Below are 20,475 nucleotides of genomic sequence, written 5' to 3'. Positions count from 1 at the left end.
ATAAAAAAAACAATTGACATCAAGGCTGTAATGCGAGTAGACTAGACAAGTGCAACCAGGATAAGTAATTTAGTTAGAAAATTGTGGTTAGAAAATTGTGACAGATGTAGCAATTTTAAAAAACTGGCTTTAATGGTTATAGAATGTTTTACATTCTGCAATTCATTAAAGGGATAAATAGACATGACAATCAAATTCATCTGAAGAATCCTCAAAACAAACCTTTATATGTAATTTGGTCTAATTTCACAAAATGTTACCTTCTCTATGTGGTTAAAAGCTGTTGATTGATGTTAAAAATGGAATGGTAAAAGAAATACACAACTGTACCATATTAATACTTTGTTTGCATAGGTAAGTAACATGGAGCTCTGAAAAGTACTCCATAGAGTGACCCATTCAATGAGGGAAAATAGGGCTTTTTAATTAACTGGTAATATTTCATGTAAAAATAATCAAATACTAATTTAACAATACAGGCAACTCTTGATTATCAGGGTCCCTCGGGGATTGGACTATTTCGGTTAAACGATTTTTCCATTAGGGTGATACTACATTTTAAAGTTAAAACTTTAATGAATAAATACAATCGTTCGGGCGAGTTTACATTTATAAGTTAAAACTTTAATGAATCAATACAATCAGCTACAAACAGTAACAAAAGATGGACATTACCAGTATGCATGTACAGGTTCTGTGCCTGGAACCCGGTGCCGGCACTGTCCCCGTTCCCAACATCAGCGAGAGACAGCGGCTGCAGCAGTGCACACACTCACACACACACACCAGCAAAGCAAGGGCAGAGGAGGGTGATTTTTACGGTGAGTGAGAGAGAGTGTGTGAGAGAGAGAATGTGCGAGTATGAGAGAGATCTGGGCCCAAGTTTCCACATGATTTGCGCCTGATTTTTAGGAGCAGCTGGTGGAGAACGGACTATCTTAGAAATCGCAATTTTCCAAATTTTTTTTTCTGCAGTTCTAGTCAGGTAGAACAGTTCTACTTTGGAACAGAATTTTTTCTTCAAAAGGGGGCGTGTCCGGCCACTGACGCCTGATTTGAAAGTTTCCACAGTGAAAACGTACTCCAAACTAAAGTAGAATGGAGCAAGTGAAGATTTTTGTAGAACTGAAAAAACCTGTTCTACACATTAAAAAATCAGGCGCAGGTTACAAATTAGGCGGGGGGAGGGGGGGGGGGAAGGGAACTCATTAAATTCTATAATAAATCCTTATTTATACTTCTACAAATATTATACAAATAAATCCAACCTGAATAAACATTTATAAGCAAAGAAAAGATTAAATAAACCATCTTCCTACCTGTGTGAAAGTACTTCAGGCAGGGAGAATTCTGCAGCCGTTCGTGCCGCTGAGCGGGAGGGAGGGAGGGAGGGAGGGAGAGAGAGGGGGGAGGGGAGGGGGGGGGGGGATTAAACAGCCGCTTCGTTCCCGGGGAGGGGAGGGGGGGGGAATTAAACAGCCGCTTTGTTCCCGGGGAGGGGGGGGGGGGAATTAAACATCCGCTTTGTTCCCGGGGAGGGGGGGGGGGAATTAAACATCCGCATCGTTCCCGGGGAGGGGGGGGGGGAATTAAACAGCCGCTTTGTTCCCGGGGAGGGGGGGGGGGAATTAAACATCCGCTTTGTTCCCGGGGAGGGGGGGGGGGAATTAAACATCCGCATCGTTCCCGGGGAGGGGGGGGGGGAATTAAACAGCCGCTTTGTTCCCGGGGAGGGGGGGGGGGAATTAAACAGCCGCTTCGTTCCCGGGGAGGGGAGGGGAGGGGGGGGGAATTAAACAGCCGCTTTGTTCCCGGGGAGGGGGGGGGGGGAATTAAACAGCCGCTTTGTTCCCGGGGAGGGGGGGGGGGAATTAAACATCCGCTTTGTTCCCGGGGAGGGGGGGGGGGAATTAAACAGCCGCTTTGTTCCCGGGGAGGGGGGGGGGGGGGAATTAAACATCCGCTTTGTTCCCGGGGAGGGGAGGGGGGGGGGGAATTAAACATCCGCTTTGTTCCCGGGGAGGGGGGGGGGGGGAATTAAACAGCCGCTTCGTTCCCGGGGAGGGGAGGGGAGGGGGGGGGAATTAAACAGCCGCTTTGTTCCCGGGGAGGGGGGGGGGGGAATTAAACATCCGCTTTGTTCCCGGGGAGGGGGGGGGGGGAATTAAACATCCGCTTTGTTCCCGGGGAGGGGGGGGGGGGAATTAAACATACCGCTTTGTTCCCGGGGAGGGGGGGGGGGGAATTAAACATCCGCTTTGTTCCCGGGGAGGGGGGGGGGGGAATTAAACAGCCGCTTTGTTCCCGGGGAGGGGGGGGGGGGAATTAAACAGCCGCTTTGTTCCCGGGGAGGGGGGGGGGGGAATTAAACATCCGCTTTGTTCCCGGGGAGGGGGGGGGGGGAATTAAACAGCCGCTTTGTTCCCGGGGAGGGGGGGGGGGGAATTAAACATCCGCTTTGTTCCCGGGGAGGGGGGGGGGGAATTAAACAGCCGCTTTGTTCCCGGGGAGGGGGGGGGGGAATTAAACAGCCGCTTCGTTCCCGGGGAGGGAGGGGGGGGGGGAATTAAACAGCCGCTTCGTTCCCGGGGAGGGGGGGGGGGGAATTAAACAGCCGCTTCGTTCCCGGGGAGGGGAGGGGGGGAATTAAACATCCGCTTTGTTCCCGGGGAGGGGAGGGGGGGAATTAAACATCCGCTTCGTTCCCGGGGAGGGGGGGGGGGGGGGAATTAAACATCCGCTTCATTCCCGGGGAGGGGAGGGGGGGGAATTAAACATCCGCTTCGTTCCCGGGGAGGGGTGGGGGGGAATTAAACATCCGCTTCGTTCCCGGGGAGGGGAGGGGGGGAAGGGAACAGCCGCTTTGTTCCCGGGGAGGGGAGGGGAGGGTGGGGGGGAATTAAACAGCCGCTTTGTTCCCGGGGAGGGGGGGGGGGGAAATTAAACATCCGCTTTGTTCCCGGGGAGGGGGGGGGGGGAAGGGAACAGCCGCTTTGTTCCCGGGGAGGGGGGGGGGGTGAAGGGAACAGCCGCTTCGTTCCCGGGGAGGGGGGGGGGCAAGGAGACAGTGAGAAGGCTGCAAGTGCTAATGTGCTTTATTTTAAAAATGTTCAAAAATTAAACAGCTACAAAGAACTACAAAAATGGCCGAGTGCCAATGTTTTTTTTCACACTGAGCATGCGCGAACGCTCCAACGCGCACGCGCAGCGTTGCCGGCAGGAAAAAACACTAATTTAAATAGTACCCGCCCCCTCCCACTTACAAAATCGGCGCGAGTGTAGGCTCCGCCCCCCTGGGCGCCGCGCCAAACAGACAAGGAGCTGCAGAACGCTCCAGAATTGCGAGTTTTTTTTTAGGCGCCGTTTTAGGCGCGAAAAACGGGCGCCCAGCTCGGAGGGGCGCCCGTTTTTTATCCTGTGGAAACTTGGGCCCAGAGTGTGAGAGAGAGAGAGAGAGAATGAACAAATACAAATGAGCATAATGTTTGGAATGCGATTTTTCCAAATTATTTGGAGCTGTCTTTTCACTTGTTAGCAACAGAATTTTAAATCCCATTACAACGGTTTCCCGTTGGATCCGTGTATGGATAATCGAGAGTTGCCTGTACATTTGCTAAAATTTAGACCTCATGGACATTGAAATTAGAGATTATTTCATCTATAACTGATTAGGATATTTTATGCACAGCCTGAGCAGCTAACCACCTCTTGTATTACTGGCGCTTAGTGAGCACTTAGACACAGCACTCGGATTGGAACATAGGAACAGGAGTTGGCCATTCAGTCCTTCGAGCCTGTTCTGCCATTCAATTAGATCATGGCAGATATGTCTCTTAACTCAATTTATCTGCCTTGGTTCCATATCCCTTAATAACCTTGCCAAACACAAATCTAACAATCTCGCTTTTGAAATTTTCAATTTACCGAGTCTCAACAGCTTTTTGGGGAAGAGAGTTCCAGTTTTCCACTATCCTTTGTGTGAAGAAGTGCTTCCTAACTTTACCCCTGAATGGCTTTGCTCCAATTGTAAGAGTAAGCCCCTTATTCTGGACTCCTCCACCAGAGGAAATAGTTATCTAACCTATCAAATCCTGTAATCATCTTAAGCATTTATTTTAGATTGCCCCTTAATCTTCTATGCTCAAAGGAATACAATCCTAGTCTATGCAACCTAGATTCATAATTTAACCCTTTTAGCCCTGATATAGTTTTGGTGAATCTGTGCTGCACCCCCTCCAAGGCGAATATATCTTTCCTGAGGCATGGTGCCCAGAATTGAATGCAGAACTAGGGGCTAGAAATTTGGGTATTAGCGATTTCGCCTGTTCTTGGGCGATAATCGTGGAGTTATTTTTTTAGTGCCGGGTCAGCGTTATCGCTGGAAGTCACAAAATTCGGCAAACAGTGACCGCCGAAAGCACTAAACCCGGCCTTGCACGATGGAGTTTGTGCGGCGGAGCTGAAGCTTGCAATGATAAAATGGACCTTCTGCGCACGTGCAAATTTTTTGTTCCCAATATTTTTTTCTCCGATTTTTTTCTTCTTCCCGCCATCTGTCAGCTGTCAGGGTGCGCCCACGCATGTGCAGTCATCCAGGGCTGAAGCAGGTACTTTTCACCGACCAAGCAGCCACAATGGAAGGGGACTCCAGCAGGCAGAGAGCTCAAAAGTTTAGCTATGAAGCAAATGAAGCCACTGTGCAAACCAGATGGGGGAATTTAATAGGAAGGTTGTTGGAAAACCCCTCCCAGCTGTGCGAAGGCGATTGTGAACCAACGTGGCTGAGAAGGTCTCCTCAGTCGATAATACCAAGAGGGACCATCAACAATGTAGGAAAAAGTTCGATGACCATTGCAGGGTCGAGAGAGTCAATAATATTTTTATTCATGTACTCCTTCATTACTTAAATTGTAAATCTGACACATGTGTGGTATGTGTAGGCTTAGTGTTGCACCTTATTTGCCATGAATGACCGTTACACATTAGTAAGACTGCTTTTTGACAAAAGATGTTTCTGCACTTCGATATCTTCCTCATGAACCACATGCAACTACCAGGGCCATTAAACAGAGGACTGTATGGAATGCACACTGTATGGTATAAATGCTTTGATGGCTATCTGTGTGTGTCACACGAGCAGACAGACCCTCTGGTTACCATTCCAATTGTCATCTTTGCAGGCAAAGTTGTCACATAACCACCGGGAGCAGCAACGCACAGGCAGTGGTCCACCCCAGACACTGGCCATTATTGGACCTGGAGGAGCGTGTGGCAGCTTTGATTGGTGCCTCAGGGAGGTCAATTACCCGTGGGGGTGTCAACTCCCTGTTCGATAGTGAGGGTAAGTCCTACACACTCCTCAGGCTGGGTTGGGGCAATGTGATGTAATGTCTGTGGGTTAGGGTTGGGGCAATGTCATGTAGTGTGTGCGAGCTAGGGTTGGGGCAATGTGATGTAATGTATGTGGGCTAGGGTTCGGGCAATGTCTTGTAGTGTGTGCGAGCTAGGGTTGGGGCAATGTGATGTAATGTATGTGGGCTAGGGTTCGGGCAATGTCATGCAGTGACTGTGGGCTAAATATAATGCAGTAGTGCCAGTCCTTCAAATGAGCCTGTGTTATGTGACCTTCCTCATATCACCCTGTCCCCTCCCCTGTTGCTAACCATTCGTCTGTTGTTTTCCATTTCCAGATGAGGAGACGCCAAATCAGTCAATGGAAGCCTCCACCTCAGCCCAGCGTGTGGGGGTGCAGGAGGGGCACCACGAAGACACCGAGAAACCACCACGGGAGGAAGAAACTCAGGAAGCTATTCCGGGGGGTGGGGGGACACTGCAATCAACACCTCTTTTACCTGTGGCGGCCAGTAGCTCTGAGCAGGAAGACACATTATTCTTGGGCTTTCCCCAATCCGAGGCCCCGGGTCCAAGTGGCGTGCAACCACGCACTTCTAGTGTTGAATCCCATATACTGTCTCTCCAGTGTGTGAGTCGGCAAAGCCGGTCTGCTGACAGATAGAAAGACGCACACCAGGACATGGTGAGACTGTCCAGGGACAGCATCCAGCTCAGCCGAAAGCTCCTGGAGGTCTTGGTTGCTTTCCCGCAAGCATTGTGACAGCATTATTGGTGGACGCGATGGAGGGCATATCTCAGCTTGTCACGGCTGTCAATGACCATGCTCAATTGATGATCTATACATTTGGCACTGCAGTCCGTGTCACAGAAACCAGACCCACATCACCTATGAGTAGCGAGGCCAAGCAAGAGGCTCGCTACTCAGAAGCCGGGCCTTCCATACCCCGAGATTCTCCAGGGAATCCACATATGCCGTTGTCTATCCCCTTTTTAGAGGAGGTCACTAGCCGCGTTGTTGGACGACATCATGGTACCATCTTGAGTACGGTCATGGCAGGAGGGAGGGGGGTTAGGATGAGGGGGGGGGGGGGTGAGGGGAGAAGGAGGGGCCGCAGGTAAAAGACGTTCGGTGCAGGGTTGTTCTTCCGTTGTTTTGTTGCTGTTTTGTTGTTGCTGTTTTATAAAAGTTTTCAAAGTTTCCCAATTCTGTTAAAGTTATTAAAAGTTCACAATAATGTTTAATACATTTTATTCCAGTATCCAAATTACGTTTACAATGTTTAATAAATCTTATTCAAGTTACTGTATGTTAAATAGAGTGGGGTTTAGGAGGAAGATTTGCGCACGAGGTAGGCCCGAATTTATGGATTATAGGATTTAAGGTAAAATTTAAGAGAATGTACCCCCTTTTAGGGTCTATTAAGGTTAGGGAAGGTTTAGACAGTGGGAGAGGTGGAGGTTGAGAGTTAAAGTTGCCGGATGTCTCAAGATTCTAGGTTTAAGTTTGTTTTCTCAGAGGAGCTCCTCGGGGAGCTGCCAGCCTGGCGGCCATCTTCCCCATGCCATTACACCCATGAGTTAATGCCACAGGAATTCCAGGGCTTTATAATACAATGTGAGTCCAGTGATTTGATCATATCTCCGATGACGATCGGACCACCAACGACAACCGAGCCTCCTACTGCAGCAGTGAACTGGACCTGGACCTCTTCCCTCCTTCAGCAACCTTCTCTGACGATCTGCTCCTTCGACGTCGACTCAGCTGCCCCACCCGATCCTCAACCAAGCCCTGCGAGCTAAGTGAGCCTCCAACTTTGACAAGGCCCCCCTCCAACGGCGACCGGGCCCCCTCCAACGGCGACCAGACCTCCTCTGGCAACGATCGGGCCTCCTCCAGCGGCGATCAGTGCCCCTCCAACGATGACCTCCCCTGGCGACGAGGACTGGGCCTCTCCTCTCCAGCGACAACGACTGATCTCGCCTTCTCCCTCAACGATGGCTGGACCTCAACTCCTCAACGGTGATCGGGCTTTCTTCCCCTTCAACGATGACTGGGCCTCTCCTTCCCCACTGATGACCTGGCCTCTTCTCCCCCAGCACGTGGTGAGTACCATGGCTGTGACCACCCTGACCTTCCACACTGAACTCCAGGGGACCGCTGACCCCCCTCAATGCCTGCCCCCAACCACCTACCATCAAGTGTGCTACTTAGCGCTGAGCTTGCGGCCAACATCTCGCCGTAAGTAACTCAGCTCATATAGCAGTGCCTGGTCTCCAATCATTTCGGTCCCCCTTGCCACTGCACCAAGACCTTGCTCAGCTAAGCCCGTGTCGTGATCGGTGTGCAACGACCACCCCACGTTAAAAGAACTCATGCAAAGGCATCTTCCACTCATTTAATATGAAGTTCGGGGCTTGGAACGTCAGGACCCAAATGGACAACTCCAACAGCGACAGGCCGGAACGCTGCATTGCCATAGTTGCCCGGGAGCTTAGACTCTTTGACATCGACACCTAAGCGAGACCCGGCGGGCAGGAGAAGACCAGCTTAAAGAATATGGTGGAGGTTATACCTTTTTCTGGAACGGGAAACCAGGGGAAGAACGCCGCCTTCATGGAGTCGGCTTCGCCGTCAAAAATGAGCTGGTCAGCCGACTCAAAGACTCCCCCTGCAGGATTTACGAACGCCTGATGACCCTTCGCCTTACCCTATCCCAGAACCAATGCGCCACAGTCATCAGTGCATATGCCCCAACACTCGATGCAACGGACAAGGCTAAAGAGGGTTTTTATTCCCACCTCGAGACATCCCTGTCCTGCATCCTCAAGGACGACAAATTGATCCTCCTAGGTGACTTTAATGCCAGGGTCAGTAAAGACACAGCCCTCTGGGGAGGCGTGATTGGCAGAGAGGGGGTAGGGAAATCCAACTCCAACGGTGCCCTACTCCTGACAAAATGTCTAGAACATGAACTCCGCATCACCAACACCCTGTTCCGCCAGAGGGACAAATACAAGACATCGTGGCAACACCCTCGCTCCAAACACTGGCACCTGCTGGACTATGTCATTGTCCGAGCCAAGGATCACAAGGATATGCGCATCACCAGCGCCATGACGGGAGCTGATGACTGCTAATCGCCTAATCCGATCCATCATTAATATTAACATAGCGCCTCATAACCAATCTGGTGTGCCTTGATGGCCCTGAGATGCTCAATGCCCACAACGCTTGGTCTGCCCTACAGGCCTCCATAACCAGTGCCTGTGAAAAGATACTTGGTTACTCAACCAGAAAACACCAGGACTGGTTTGATGAAACTGATCAGGAGATCCAAGAATTAATAGATCGTAAGCACAGAGCATTTCTGAGCCTCAAGCAACAACCAAACTCGGGTGCTACAAAGCAACGTTACAGACAGCTCAAGGCTGAGGTCCAACAAAAAACCTGGGACCTAAAGAACAGGTGGTGGTTGGAGAAAGCACTGGTGATACAACAACTAGCCGACAGCCATGGCATATGAGGATTCTTCACTGCAGTCAAGGCCACCTACGGTCCAAACTCCCAAGGCCCCACCCCACTCCTGGCAAAGAATGGAGAAATACTCATCAAGGACAGCGAGGCTGTCAGGGCCCACTGAAAGGAGCACTTTGAAGATCATCTCAATCGAGACTCTGCCTTTGACTCGAGTGTTCTCAACTCCATCCCGCAGCATGCAACCCATCACCACCTCAGTGAAACTCGTAACGCTGCAAAGGGTAGGCAAAGCCATAAAACAGCTCAACAACAAGGCTACGGGTGCGGATGGAATTCCTGCTGAGGCGCTAAAATATGGCGGAGAGGCGCTATTGGCATGAATACATGACCTCATCTCTCTCATTTGGAGGGAGGAGAGCATGCCGGGGGATCTCAGAGATGCAGTGATCATGTCCATTTTTAAAAAGGGGAACAAATCCGACTGTGGCAACTACAGGGGAATCTCCCTGCTATCAACCACTGGGAAGGTTGTTGCTAAAGTTCTCCTCAACCGGCTTCTCCCTGTGGCCGAGGAGCTCCTCCCGGAGTCACAGTGCGGATTTCGTCCCCTACGGGGAACAACGGACATGATCTTTGCAGCACGACAACTACAGGAAAAATGCAGGGAGCAGCGCCAGCCCTTATACATGGCCTTTTTCGACCATACAAAGGCATTTGACACTGTCGACCGTGAAGGCTTATGGAGCGTCCTCCTCCGTTTTGGGTGCCCCCAAAGGTTTGTCAACATCCTTCGCCTGCTCCATGATGACATGCCGGGGTCAAACAGGGCTGCGTCATCGCTCCAACCCTCTCTTCAATTTTCCTCGCTGCCATGCTCCCCGCCGGAGTGGAACTAAACTGCAGAACCAGTGGGAAGCTGTTTAACCTACGCCACCTCCAGGCCAGGTCCAAGACCACCCAAACCTCTGTCGTTGAACTGCAGTACTCGGACGACGCCTGCGTCTGCGCACATTCGGAGACTGAACTCCAGGATATAGTCAATGTTTTCACCGAGGCATATGGAAACATGGGCCTTACGCTTAACATCCGTAAGACAAAGTTCCTACACCAACTTGTCCTCGCAGCACAGCACTGCCCCCCAGTCATCAAGATTCACGGCGCGGCTCTCGACAACATGGACCATTTCCCATACCTCGGGAGCCTCTTGTCAACAAAGGCAGACATTGATGCGGAGATTCAACATCGCCTCCAGTGCACCAGTGCAGCCTTCGGCCGCCTGAGGAAAAGAGTGTTCGAAGAACAAGCCCTCAAACCTACCACCAAGCTCATGGTCTACAGGGCTGTAGTAATTCCCTCCCTCCTATATGGGTCAGAGACATGGACGACTTACAGAAGACACATCAAGTCGCTGGAGATATATCACCAACGATGTCGCCACAAGATCCTGTGAATCCCCTGGGAGGACGCACCAACATCAGTGTCCTCGCCCAAGCTAACATCCCCAGCATTGAAGCACTGACCACACTAGATCAGCTTCGTTGGGCAGGCCACTTAGTTCGCATGCCAGAGACGAGACTCCCTAAACAACTGCTATATGCGGAGTTCCTTCATGGCAAACAAACCAAAGGTAGGCAGCGGAAACATTACAAGGACACCCTCGAAGCCTCCCTGGTGAAGTGCGACATCACCACTGAAGCCTGGGAGACCCTGGCCGAAGACCGCCCTGGGTGGAGAAAGTGCATCCGGGAGGACGTTGAGCTCTTCGAATCTCAACGCTGCGAGCCTGAAGCGATCAGACGCAGGCAGCGGAAGGAGCGTGTGGTAAATCAATGCCAACCCCCGCCCCTTCCCCTGATGAATATCTGTCCCACCTGTGACAGGGTCTGTGGCTCTCGTGTTGGATTGTTCAGCCACCAAAGAACTCATTTTAGGAGTGGAAGCAAGTCTTCCTTGATTTAGAGGGATTGCCTATGATGATGATGTTAAATAAATTATTTTGTTCACCATAACTATTCCTGTGTAGTGTCTCATTTGCAGAACAAGAGGGGGAATAGTCAACATGGTGGGATAGAGTGGGCAAGCAATGGTCAAACATGCTGTTCACTGTTCAAACAAAGCGATGAATTATGAGCTGCTGATGTAAGGCTTTTGTAGTGGTGAAAGTTCCACGAGTCCTCCCCTGTGGTGGTGGTGAGGGTGATGGGGCAGAAAAAGGCCAAATGACCCAGTACAGGTTTTAGTGGCCGCATTATAGTAGGTTATGGGCATGGGTGGAGGAAAGCTGGATGCTGCAGTAGGAGAAAAGGAACCCAATGCGTTGGCGTTCCCACTTTGACGTTCCGCCCAGCCAGAATACCCGTGTCCATTCATCTATGATGAGTGGGGCAGGCCATGTGTGGATGTGAAGGTGGAAGCAGTTAGGGGAAGGTACCTAGTAGATACAGGAGCCTCTAGCACAGTTGTCCACTCACCGAATCCGATCACTTCCCCGTGGTCGAGCGGAGTCCCATTTACACTGGCGGGGTTCATGGGTAATGAGCAGGCTGGGGCAGTGTCGAAACCCTTAACCATAGAGTTAGAACCTAACGCAACAAAGTGGGAATGCATTTTAATGAAGTGGGAACGGCCCGGTTCGGGAGTTCTCGGGGCCAACTACATGTTGGCACACCACGCCATAGTGGATATGAAGAACAATTGTCTATGGGGGGCAGTTGATACAGATAGGATGGGTGAGAGTGTAGAGATTCCCAGGGACAGTACAGACAAAGGCAGCACCTGCACGATGCAGCCGAAAGGGAGTTATGACTTAGTTTGATTAGTCGCTAACATTCTGGCCAGGTATCAAGGGCATGTACGGGACAATATGGATGCATTTGCAATGCACAAGCATGATTGCGGGAGAGTAACTGGGGTAGAGGTGAAGATAGACAGGATCCAATGACACGGCCCAGAAACAGTATAATTTTCCCCAGGATTTAGAAACTGCTACACATTCCCTGGTAGATCAAGGTGTGTTGAGAACCATAGCCACACATGGAAACTCACCCCTATGGCCAGTAAAGAAGCACGATAACTCATGGAGGGCCACGGTAGATTACCGAGTCCTGAATAAAATATTCCAGCCTGTGCACCGACGGTAGCAGATTTGATTGGGAGTATCCCTGCGGCCACAACAACTTTTACTGTGCTGGACATTTCAAACGGGTTTTGGTCCATTCCCCTGAGACAGGAGGACCAATATAAATTTTCCTTTACCTTTAAGGGTCAGCAGTACACGTGGACATGTCTTCCACAAGGGTTTCACAATAGTCCCTCAATCTTTCACCAGAGTATGGCTGAGGCACTAAAAGGCTTTAGTCAGCCAGATCGGACGAAAACAGATACACCGCTTTGGTACTGTAGAGGGGGATGACTCATCAGGGCAGGGCAGCAGCAGTCAAGTTCATGGCACCTTGGGTGGCTCTGCTGCACAGGAGGGCAGGAAAAAGAGTGGGCGAGCTACAGTGGTAGGGGATTGTATTGCAAGGGGAATAGACAGACGTTTCTGCGGCCGCAATCGAGACTCCAGGATGGTATGTTGCCTCCCTGGTGCAAGGGTCAAGGATGTCTTGGAGCGGCTGCAGGACATTTTGGAGCAGGATGGTGAACAGCCAGTTGTCGTAGTGCATATAGGTAGCAATGATATAGGTAAAAAACGGGATGACGTCCTACAAGCGGAATTTAGGGAGCTAGGAGTTAAATTAAAATAGTAGGATCTCAAAGGTAGTAATCTCAGGATTGCTACCAATCAGAGTAGGAATCACAGGATAGCTCAGATGAATACGTGGCTTGAGGAGTGGTGCAGAATGGAGGGATTCAAATTCCTGGGACATTGGAACCAGTTCTGGGGGGGTGGGACCAGTACAAACCGGACGGTCTGCACCTGGGCAGGACCAGAACTAATGTCCTAGGGGGAAGTGTCTGCTAGCGCTGTTGGGGAGGGGTTAAACTAATATGGCAGGGGGATGGGAACTATGCAGGGAGACAGAGGGAAGTAGAATGGGGGCAGAAGCAAATGATAGAAAGAAGAAAAGTAAAAGGGCAGAGAAACCCAAGGCAAAAATCAAAAAGGGCCATATTACAGCAAGATTCTAAAAGGGCAAAGTGTGTTAAAAAAACAAGCCTGAAGGCTCTGTGCCTCAATGCAAGGAGTATTCGTAATAAGGTGGACGAATTAACTGCACAGGCAGTAATTAAAAAATATAATATAATTGGCATCACGGAGACATGGCTCCAGGGTGACCAAGGCTGGGAACTCAATATCCAGGGGTATTCAACATTCAGGAAGGATAGACAGAAAGGAAAAGGAGGTGGAGTAGCATTGCTGCTTAAAGAGGAAATTAATGCAATAGTAAGGAAGGACATTAACTTGGATGATGTGGAATCTGCATGGGTGGAGCTGCGGAATACCAAAGGGCAGAAAACGCTAGTAGGAGTTGTGTACAGTCCACCACACAAACAGTAGTAGTGAGGTTAGCGACAGCATCAAACAAGAAATTAGCAATGCGTGCAATAAAGATACAGCAGTTATCATGGGTGACTTTAATCTACATATAGATTGGGCTAACCAAACTGGTAGCAATACGGTGGGGGAGGATTTTCTGGAGTGTATTAGGGATGGTTTTCTAGAGCAATATGTTGAGGAACCAACTAGAGGGCTGACCATCCTAGACTTTGTGATGTGTAATGAGAAAGGACTAATTAGCAATCTTGTTGTGCGAGGCCCCTTGGGGAAGAGTGACCATAATATAGTAGAATTCTTTATTAAGATGGAGAGTGACATAATTAGTTTAGAGACTAGGGTCCTGAAATTCAGGAAAGGTAACTTCGATGGTATGAGACGTGAATTGGCTAGAATAGACTGGCAAATGATACTTAAAGGGTTGACGGTGGATAGGCAATGGCAAACATTTAAAGATCACATGGATGAGCTTCAGCAATTGTACATCCCTGTCTGGAGTAAAAATAAAACGGGGAAGGTGGCTCAACCGTGGCTAACAAGGGAAATTAAGGAGAGTGTTAAATCCAAGGAAGAGGCATATAAATTGGCCAGAAAAAGCAGCAAACCTGAGGACTGGGAGAAAGTTATAATTCAGCAGAGGAGGACAAAGGCTTTAATTAGGAGGGGGAAATAGAGTATGAGAGGAAGCTTGTCAGGAACATAAAAACTGACTGCAAAAGCTTCTATAGATATGTGAAGAGAAAAAGATTAGTGAAGACAATCGTTGGTCCCTTGCAGTCAGATTCAGGTAAATTTCTAATGGCGAACAAAGTAATGGCAGACCATTTGAACAAATACTTTGGTTCTGTTTTCACGAAGGAAGACACAAATAACCTTCCGGAAGTACTAGGGGACCGAGGGGCTAGTGAGAAGGAGGAACTGAAGGATATCGTTATTAGGCGGGAAATTGTGTTAGGGAAATTGATGGGATTGAAGGCCGATAAATTCCCAGGGCCTGATAGTCTGTATCCCAAAGTACTTAAGGAAGTGGCCCTCGAAATAGTGGATGCATTGGTGATCATTTTCCAACAGTCTGTCGACTCTGGATCAGTTCCTATGGACTGGAGGGTAGCTAATGTAACACCACTTTTTTAAAAAAGAGGGAGAGAGAGAAAACGGGTACTTATAGACCAGTTAGCCTGACATCAGTAGTGGGGAAAATGTTGGAATTAATTATTAAAGATGAAATAGCAGCGCATTTGGAAAGCAGTGATAGGATCGGTCCAAGTCAGCATGGATTTATGAAAGGGAAATCATGCTTGACAAATCTTCTGGAATTTTTTGAGGATGTAACTAGTAGAGTGGACAAGGGAGAACCAGTGGATGTGATGTATTTGGACTTTCAAAAGGCATTTGACAAGGTCCCACACAAAAGATTGGTGTGCAAAATCGCCAGTACATTACTGGGGGTAATGTACTGGCGATAGAGAACTGGTTGGCAGACAGGAAGCAGAGAGTCGGGATAAACGGGTCCTTTTCAGAATGGCAGGCAGTGACTAGTGGGGTGCCGCAGGGCTCAGTGCTGGGACCCCAGCTTGTTACAATATACATCAATGATTTGGATGACGGAATTGAGTGTAATATCTCCAAGTTTGCAGATGATACTAAACTGTGAGGAGGATGCTAAAAGGCTGCAGGGTGACTTGGACAGGTTAGGTGAGTGGGCAAATGCATGCAGATGCAGTATAATGGAGATAAATGTGTGGTTATCCACTTTGGGGGCAAAAACATGAAGGCAGAATAATATCTGAATGGCGGCAGATTAGTAAAAGGGGAGGTGCAACGAGACCTGGGTGTCATGGTGCATCAGTCATTGAAAGTTGGCATGCAGGTACAGCAGACGGTGAAGAAGGCAAATGGTATGTTGGCCTTCATAGCTAGGAAATTTGAGTATGGGAGCAGGGAGGTCTTGCTGCAGTTGTACAGGGCCTTGGTGAAGCCTCACCTGGAATATTGTGTTCAGTTTTGGTCTCCTAATCTGAGGAAGGACGTTCTTGCTATTGAGGGAGTGCAGCAAAGGTTCACCAGACTGATTTCCGGGTTGGCTGGACTGACATATGAGAAGAGACTGGATCGACTGGGCCTGTATTCACTGGAGTTTAGAAGGATGAGAGGGGATCTCATAAAAACATATAAAATTCTGACAGGACTGGACAGGTTAGGTGCAGGAAGAATGTTCCCATTGTTGGGGAAGTCCAGAACCAGGGGACACAGTCTAAGGATAAGGGGTAAGCCATTTAGGACTGAGATGAGGAGAAACTTCTTCACTCAGAGAGTTATTAACCCGTGGAATTCCCGACCGCAGAGAGTTGTTGATGCCAGTTCATTGGATATATTCAAGAGGGAGTTAGATATGGCCCTTACGGCTAAAGGGATCAAGGGGTATGGAGAGAAAGCAGGAAAGGGGTACTGAGGTGAATTATCAGCCATGATCTTATTGAATGGTGGTGTAGGCTTGAAGGGCCAAATGGCATACTCCTGTGCCTATTTTCGATGTTTCTATGTTTCGATGGATGACCTGTTGTTATTCTCTGAAAGTGCGGAGGATCACGGGCCATTATTGCGTGAATTGCTGCATTTGTTGAAAGAAGCAGGTTTCAAGGTAAATCCAAAGGAAGCTCAAGTAGGCCAAGAGGAGGTGCAGTTTTTAGGTTTGACCATTAGAGCAGGAGAGCCGTAGATGGAGCTAAGAGAAAGGCAGTCCAGGAGCTACCCGTTCCTAAGGACGTGTCTGGAGTAAGGTCGTTCCTGGGAATAAAGGGTTACTGCAGGGAATTTATCAAAGGATATGCAGCCATGGCAGCTCCTTTGTTGAGGCTTCTTCGGAAAGGAGTAAAATGGGAATGCAGTGAGAGTTGTCAGGAAACTTTCATTCGGCTAAAGGAGGTGTTACAGACAGCACCAGCGTTGGGAGCAATAAATGGGGACCAGGACTTTAGTCAGGAGGTGGCAGCTACTGGGGACAGTTTGAGTGCAGCATTACTCCAGGAGCGACACAGCAAGCTGAGACTGATGGCCTACGCCTCCCGGGTTCTGACAGAAGTAGAGAAGAGCTTTTCGAATTGCGAGCGATATCTGTGAGCAACTTTTTGGGCAGTAAGGCATTTTCAGTTGCTCACAGGGTTAGCTACAGTGACTCTACTGACCTGTCACACCCCAACACAAATGTAGAATGGTAGAATGAAAGGTGGGACAGTGAGCACTAACAGGATTGCCCGCTGGACATTGTTGCTTACTCAGTTAGACCTGAAGATAGAAAGGCTAGGAGAATCAAAGCTAGCCCCGAACGTGGTTTATCCGGGGGTAGCTCACGTGTTCAGTGGAAGGAGTGTGGGATGTAGATGTGGGATTCAGAGCAGGCGAACATCCAACAGGCAGGGACATCTATGTAGATGGGTCTAGTTCAGCGACGAACAGAGAGAGAAAAACAGGCTGTGGGATTTACGATCCTGAGGCAGGGATAGAAAAAGCCATAAAACTCCCCAACACTTTAACTGCGCAACAGGCCGAACTGGCAGCTGTAGCGTGTGTGGTCACACACCCTAGTGAATTCCCAACTCCCTATACGATATGTTCAGACTCCATGTTCACATGCAACTCCTGTATAGAGTATTTAGCAATATGGGCTAGGCGAGGGTTTAAGTCCTCAGACGGAAAGCTGTTGGTGACAGCTCCTTTGTTAAAAGTCATTTTGGACGTCACGGGTAGGGACCAGAAGGATTACTTCATCCAAAAGGTCAAAGCACACTCTAAGACGGAGCCCAAGTAGAAAGGGAATGAGAAAGCTGACACACTGGCCAAAAAAGGGGCACCTTGGGACCCATATCACTGTGGACAGATCATGGCTGTAACAGTCAGAGAGGAGCCCAAAGAAGTACCATTGCCACCTGATTTAAAACGGGCTCAGCTACAAGATGTAGACCTTAGAGCAGTGATTAGAGACAAGATAGACAGGAAGTCTGTAGCGGGACCTTTGAGAGCTGCAGGCATAGCAGTAAGGCAGGGAATATTACTTAAAGGAGACAGTTGGATCATGCAAGGGCAGTGCAGGGAAGAATTTTTGCAGCTAGCTCATGGGAGTCCAGGAGCTAGACATCCAGGGCCAGAAACGACGTGGGATGGTGGCCCGGGCTTAGAAGTGACGTAAGGGATTATTGGCAGAATTGTCTGGTATGTGCCGCAAACAATCCAGACCCCCACCAGAGGAAGGCTCCGTTAGGACACACGAGGAGGGTAGAGGAGCCATGGCAGTCTATACAGATAGATTTCATTGGGCCACTGCCCACCTCAGGCAGAGGCAATAAATATTGCCTGGTGTTAGTAGATCTTTTCATGAAATGGGTAGAAGCTTTTCCTTGTATGGCGGCCACCGCAGTAGTCACAGTAAAGATTCTGGTGCGAGAAGTATTTTCTCGATGGGGCCTCCAACTGATAGTGGAATCAGATCAAGGGAGTCATTTCACCAGAGTGGTAATGCAGGCCACCCTAAAGCTGTTAGGAATACAGGGGAAATGGCATGTTGTGTATCACCCCCAATCGTCAGGTCCAGGAGAAAGAACAAGCTGGACCTTAAAAGAGAGGCTTAGGAAGGAGATAAGAACTACCCTGAAGAAATGGGATGAGATCCTACCCCGAATACTGATGAGCCACCGAGCCAGTCTCTCTAGTACGGGACACTCCCCACATGCGCTGATGACAGGGAGACTTATGAGGACCCCAACCCAAATACTAGCACCAGTCCTGACCGAAACGCAGGTTAGAGGTCACACGGGACAGGTTTGTCAGAGATCTGTATGATACTCTGAAGGGGATGCATTGGGAAGCAGCTAACAATATGGGCAGACAGCACCAGCAGAATAAACTGCTGCTGGAACCCCGGGTTACACAGGAATGGAGGGTGAGGGTAGGGGATCAGGTAATGGTCAGGAATTATGCCAGAATAGGGACATTTGAACCGTTGTACAAAGGACCATATAGTATCATAGACAAGGCAAGCCCTATGGTCTACGCGATCCAGCTGCCAAAACGAATAAAGTGGTTTCATATATACCAATGTAAGCTGTAGAACCCTGGAGAGAAAAGTAAAAAGTGGGCCAAGGCCCTAAACTGTGATGAGTTTGATCAATGTAAGCCTTCCACCCAGGCTGTGGGATGATGATGATTAAAATGTAAGGGATGGAGCAGTAAGGAGGAGTGGTCGGGTACCACGACTTAGAGTGCCCTGGACGCCTCCTACATCTCCACGCCTGAGCCTCCGATAGCCCAAGCATCAGGATAAAAGAGGGAAGCAGTGATCTTAAAAAGGTGAAATTGTACATATGTGTATAACTGAAGAAGGACCTGTGAGGGGGAGCCCCCCACAGAGCAAAAGTATTTCTTTCATTTTGTCTTTAATAGGGGTGAATCGAACCAAGGATACACGATGAGGTGGACATTGTAGATAGGCCTGTGGATGGCCCTGATTATTAAAGGATGGGGAGATCGGGAGACACCGAGACATTCCTTACATACGGGTGTATGGGAGGAACCGGCTCCACCGTAACTCAAGGGGGAGCGATACGGAGCAACAAGGGCACAAACGCCTATGCACTGGGAGTTGGCCAGGGTGGCTAGGGTCAAATTCGACCAAGTACTCCAGACAAACCAAGGGTAAACTTGGGGAGGTATCAGCGTCCTGCACAAGCGTAAACATCACGACCAGAAAGGTATGGGTGAGAGAGGGTAGACGAGTTTGTCTGGAATATAAAGGGGGCACCCCCATGGGAGAATGGTGGTGGTTACAGAAAGCAGACAGGGGAAAAATTAATGCATCCACAGAATGGGAGAAATTGGGTAATAGCTCAAGCAGGCGGACCACAGGGACAAAAGAAGGGGCGAAATTGTGTTGGAAAAAGTGGTGGAAGGAGGAACAAGGGATTTATGTCTGTGTGGTTGGATCTAGTCACAAGTGCAGGGGAGGTGTGGCGATTGTTTTTAAACGACAGTGGCAGGATTCCGGATCAGGTATGAATTGGACGCAGGGTTTTGATTCCTGTGTGACCTTGAACCTTCCAAAAACAGTCAATGCAACCGAGCTGATCGCGAGCAGATTAAAACCGCTCCCTAAAATGCTGGAGATTCCAAACCAAGAAATTCCATGTCCTGTCCTAACACCCGAGCCTAATAACAGTCTAGTGTTAATCCTAACAGGGAAAATGTTGTATCATACTGTGTATTACGAAGTAGTGTCGGTTATTCTGAATTTAACAGAGTTACAATTACCCCGGTGGTGCCCGCCAGAAACGGAAAAGTTATACAAATTATTGTTAAAAGGAATGATTAAACAATCCTATTAGAAGAATTATGGGGATGAAACTCAGGGGGAGGCGTACAAACCGAGACGAAAAGGGGGACTAATGAGTGATGTAGCTACAGCGTTTAATACAGGGACATCACTGGTAAATAGTAGACAATGCGCAGTTGCAAGTTCAAGTGAATACCTTAAGGGACCAGTTAAAGAAAATACTGGAGGAGGGTAGTGACATAGAGTGTCATGAACTACAGGAGGACCAGGTAATGACAATCCATTTGAAGGAGATGGTAGCTGAGGTGGAGACACACGCTCAGACCATCAATGCTTTAATAGAGGAGGGTAGAAATGCATCAGATCAAGCTGCTCAGAATGACGTGTGTGTCATGCACGGAGATTGGTTGTTAAATGAAGGACGCAGTAATTTAGAGTATCTAAAACAAGGCCACGTACCATCGTGGATCAGTAACAAGCACCTAAAAGCTTTGAGTGTCTACAACAACCTCCTGAATTCGTGCCAGCTACGGTCAGCCTCCGAAGCATACCCAGTCCCAGTCAACCGTGGTCAGAGTAAACAATCTATAATGGGGATAGTGCTTAGAATACCGTTGATGGATCAGTCTCAACGACCCATACCTGTATACCGGGTGGAAAACATTGGGGTAATTTGGAACGGGGTACATGTGAAGCATCATAGAACCCCTCAGTATGTGGTGAAATTGGGAGACTCAATAACCGGTGCTAGTCTGGAGGGATGTCAGAGAGGAGGTACACATGTGGTATTGTGCCCCGATCATCTGAATCCTTTTGACT

At 49.0% G+C, this 20,475-nt stretch overlaps 1 protein-coding gene across 7 annotated transcripts in view; it reads right to left on the bottom strand.

Annotated features, from left to right (window-relative positions):
• The window catches only part of LOC139276085 (syntaxin-binding protein 5-like), a 671,748-nt gene that overhangs the window by 167,824 nt on the left and 483,449 nt on the right, over positions 1-20,475 (bottom strand). The gene's annotated exons all lie outside the window — the stretch shown is intronic.

This window comes from Pristiophorus japonicus, chromosome 11, assembly GCF_044704955.1.
Source record: "Pristiophorus japonicus isolate sPriJap1 chromosome 11, sPriJap1.hap1, whole genome shotgun sequence".
NCBI lineage: Eukaryota > Metazoa > Chordata > Chondrichthyes > Pristiophoridae > Pristiophorus > Pristiophorus japonicus.
Note: the sequence above shows the minus strand (reverse complement) of the source record. Positions and strands in the feature narration are given on the sequence as shown.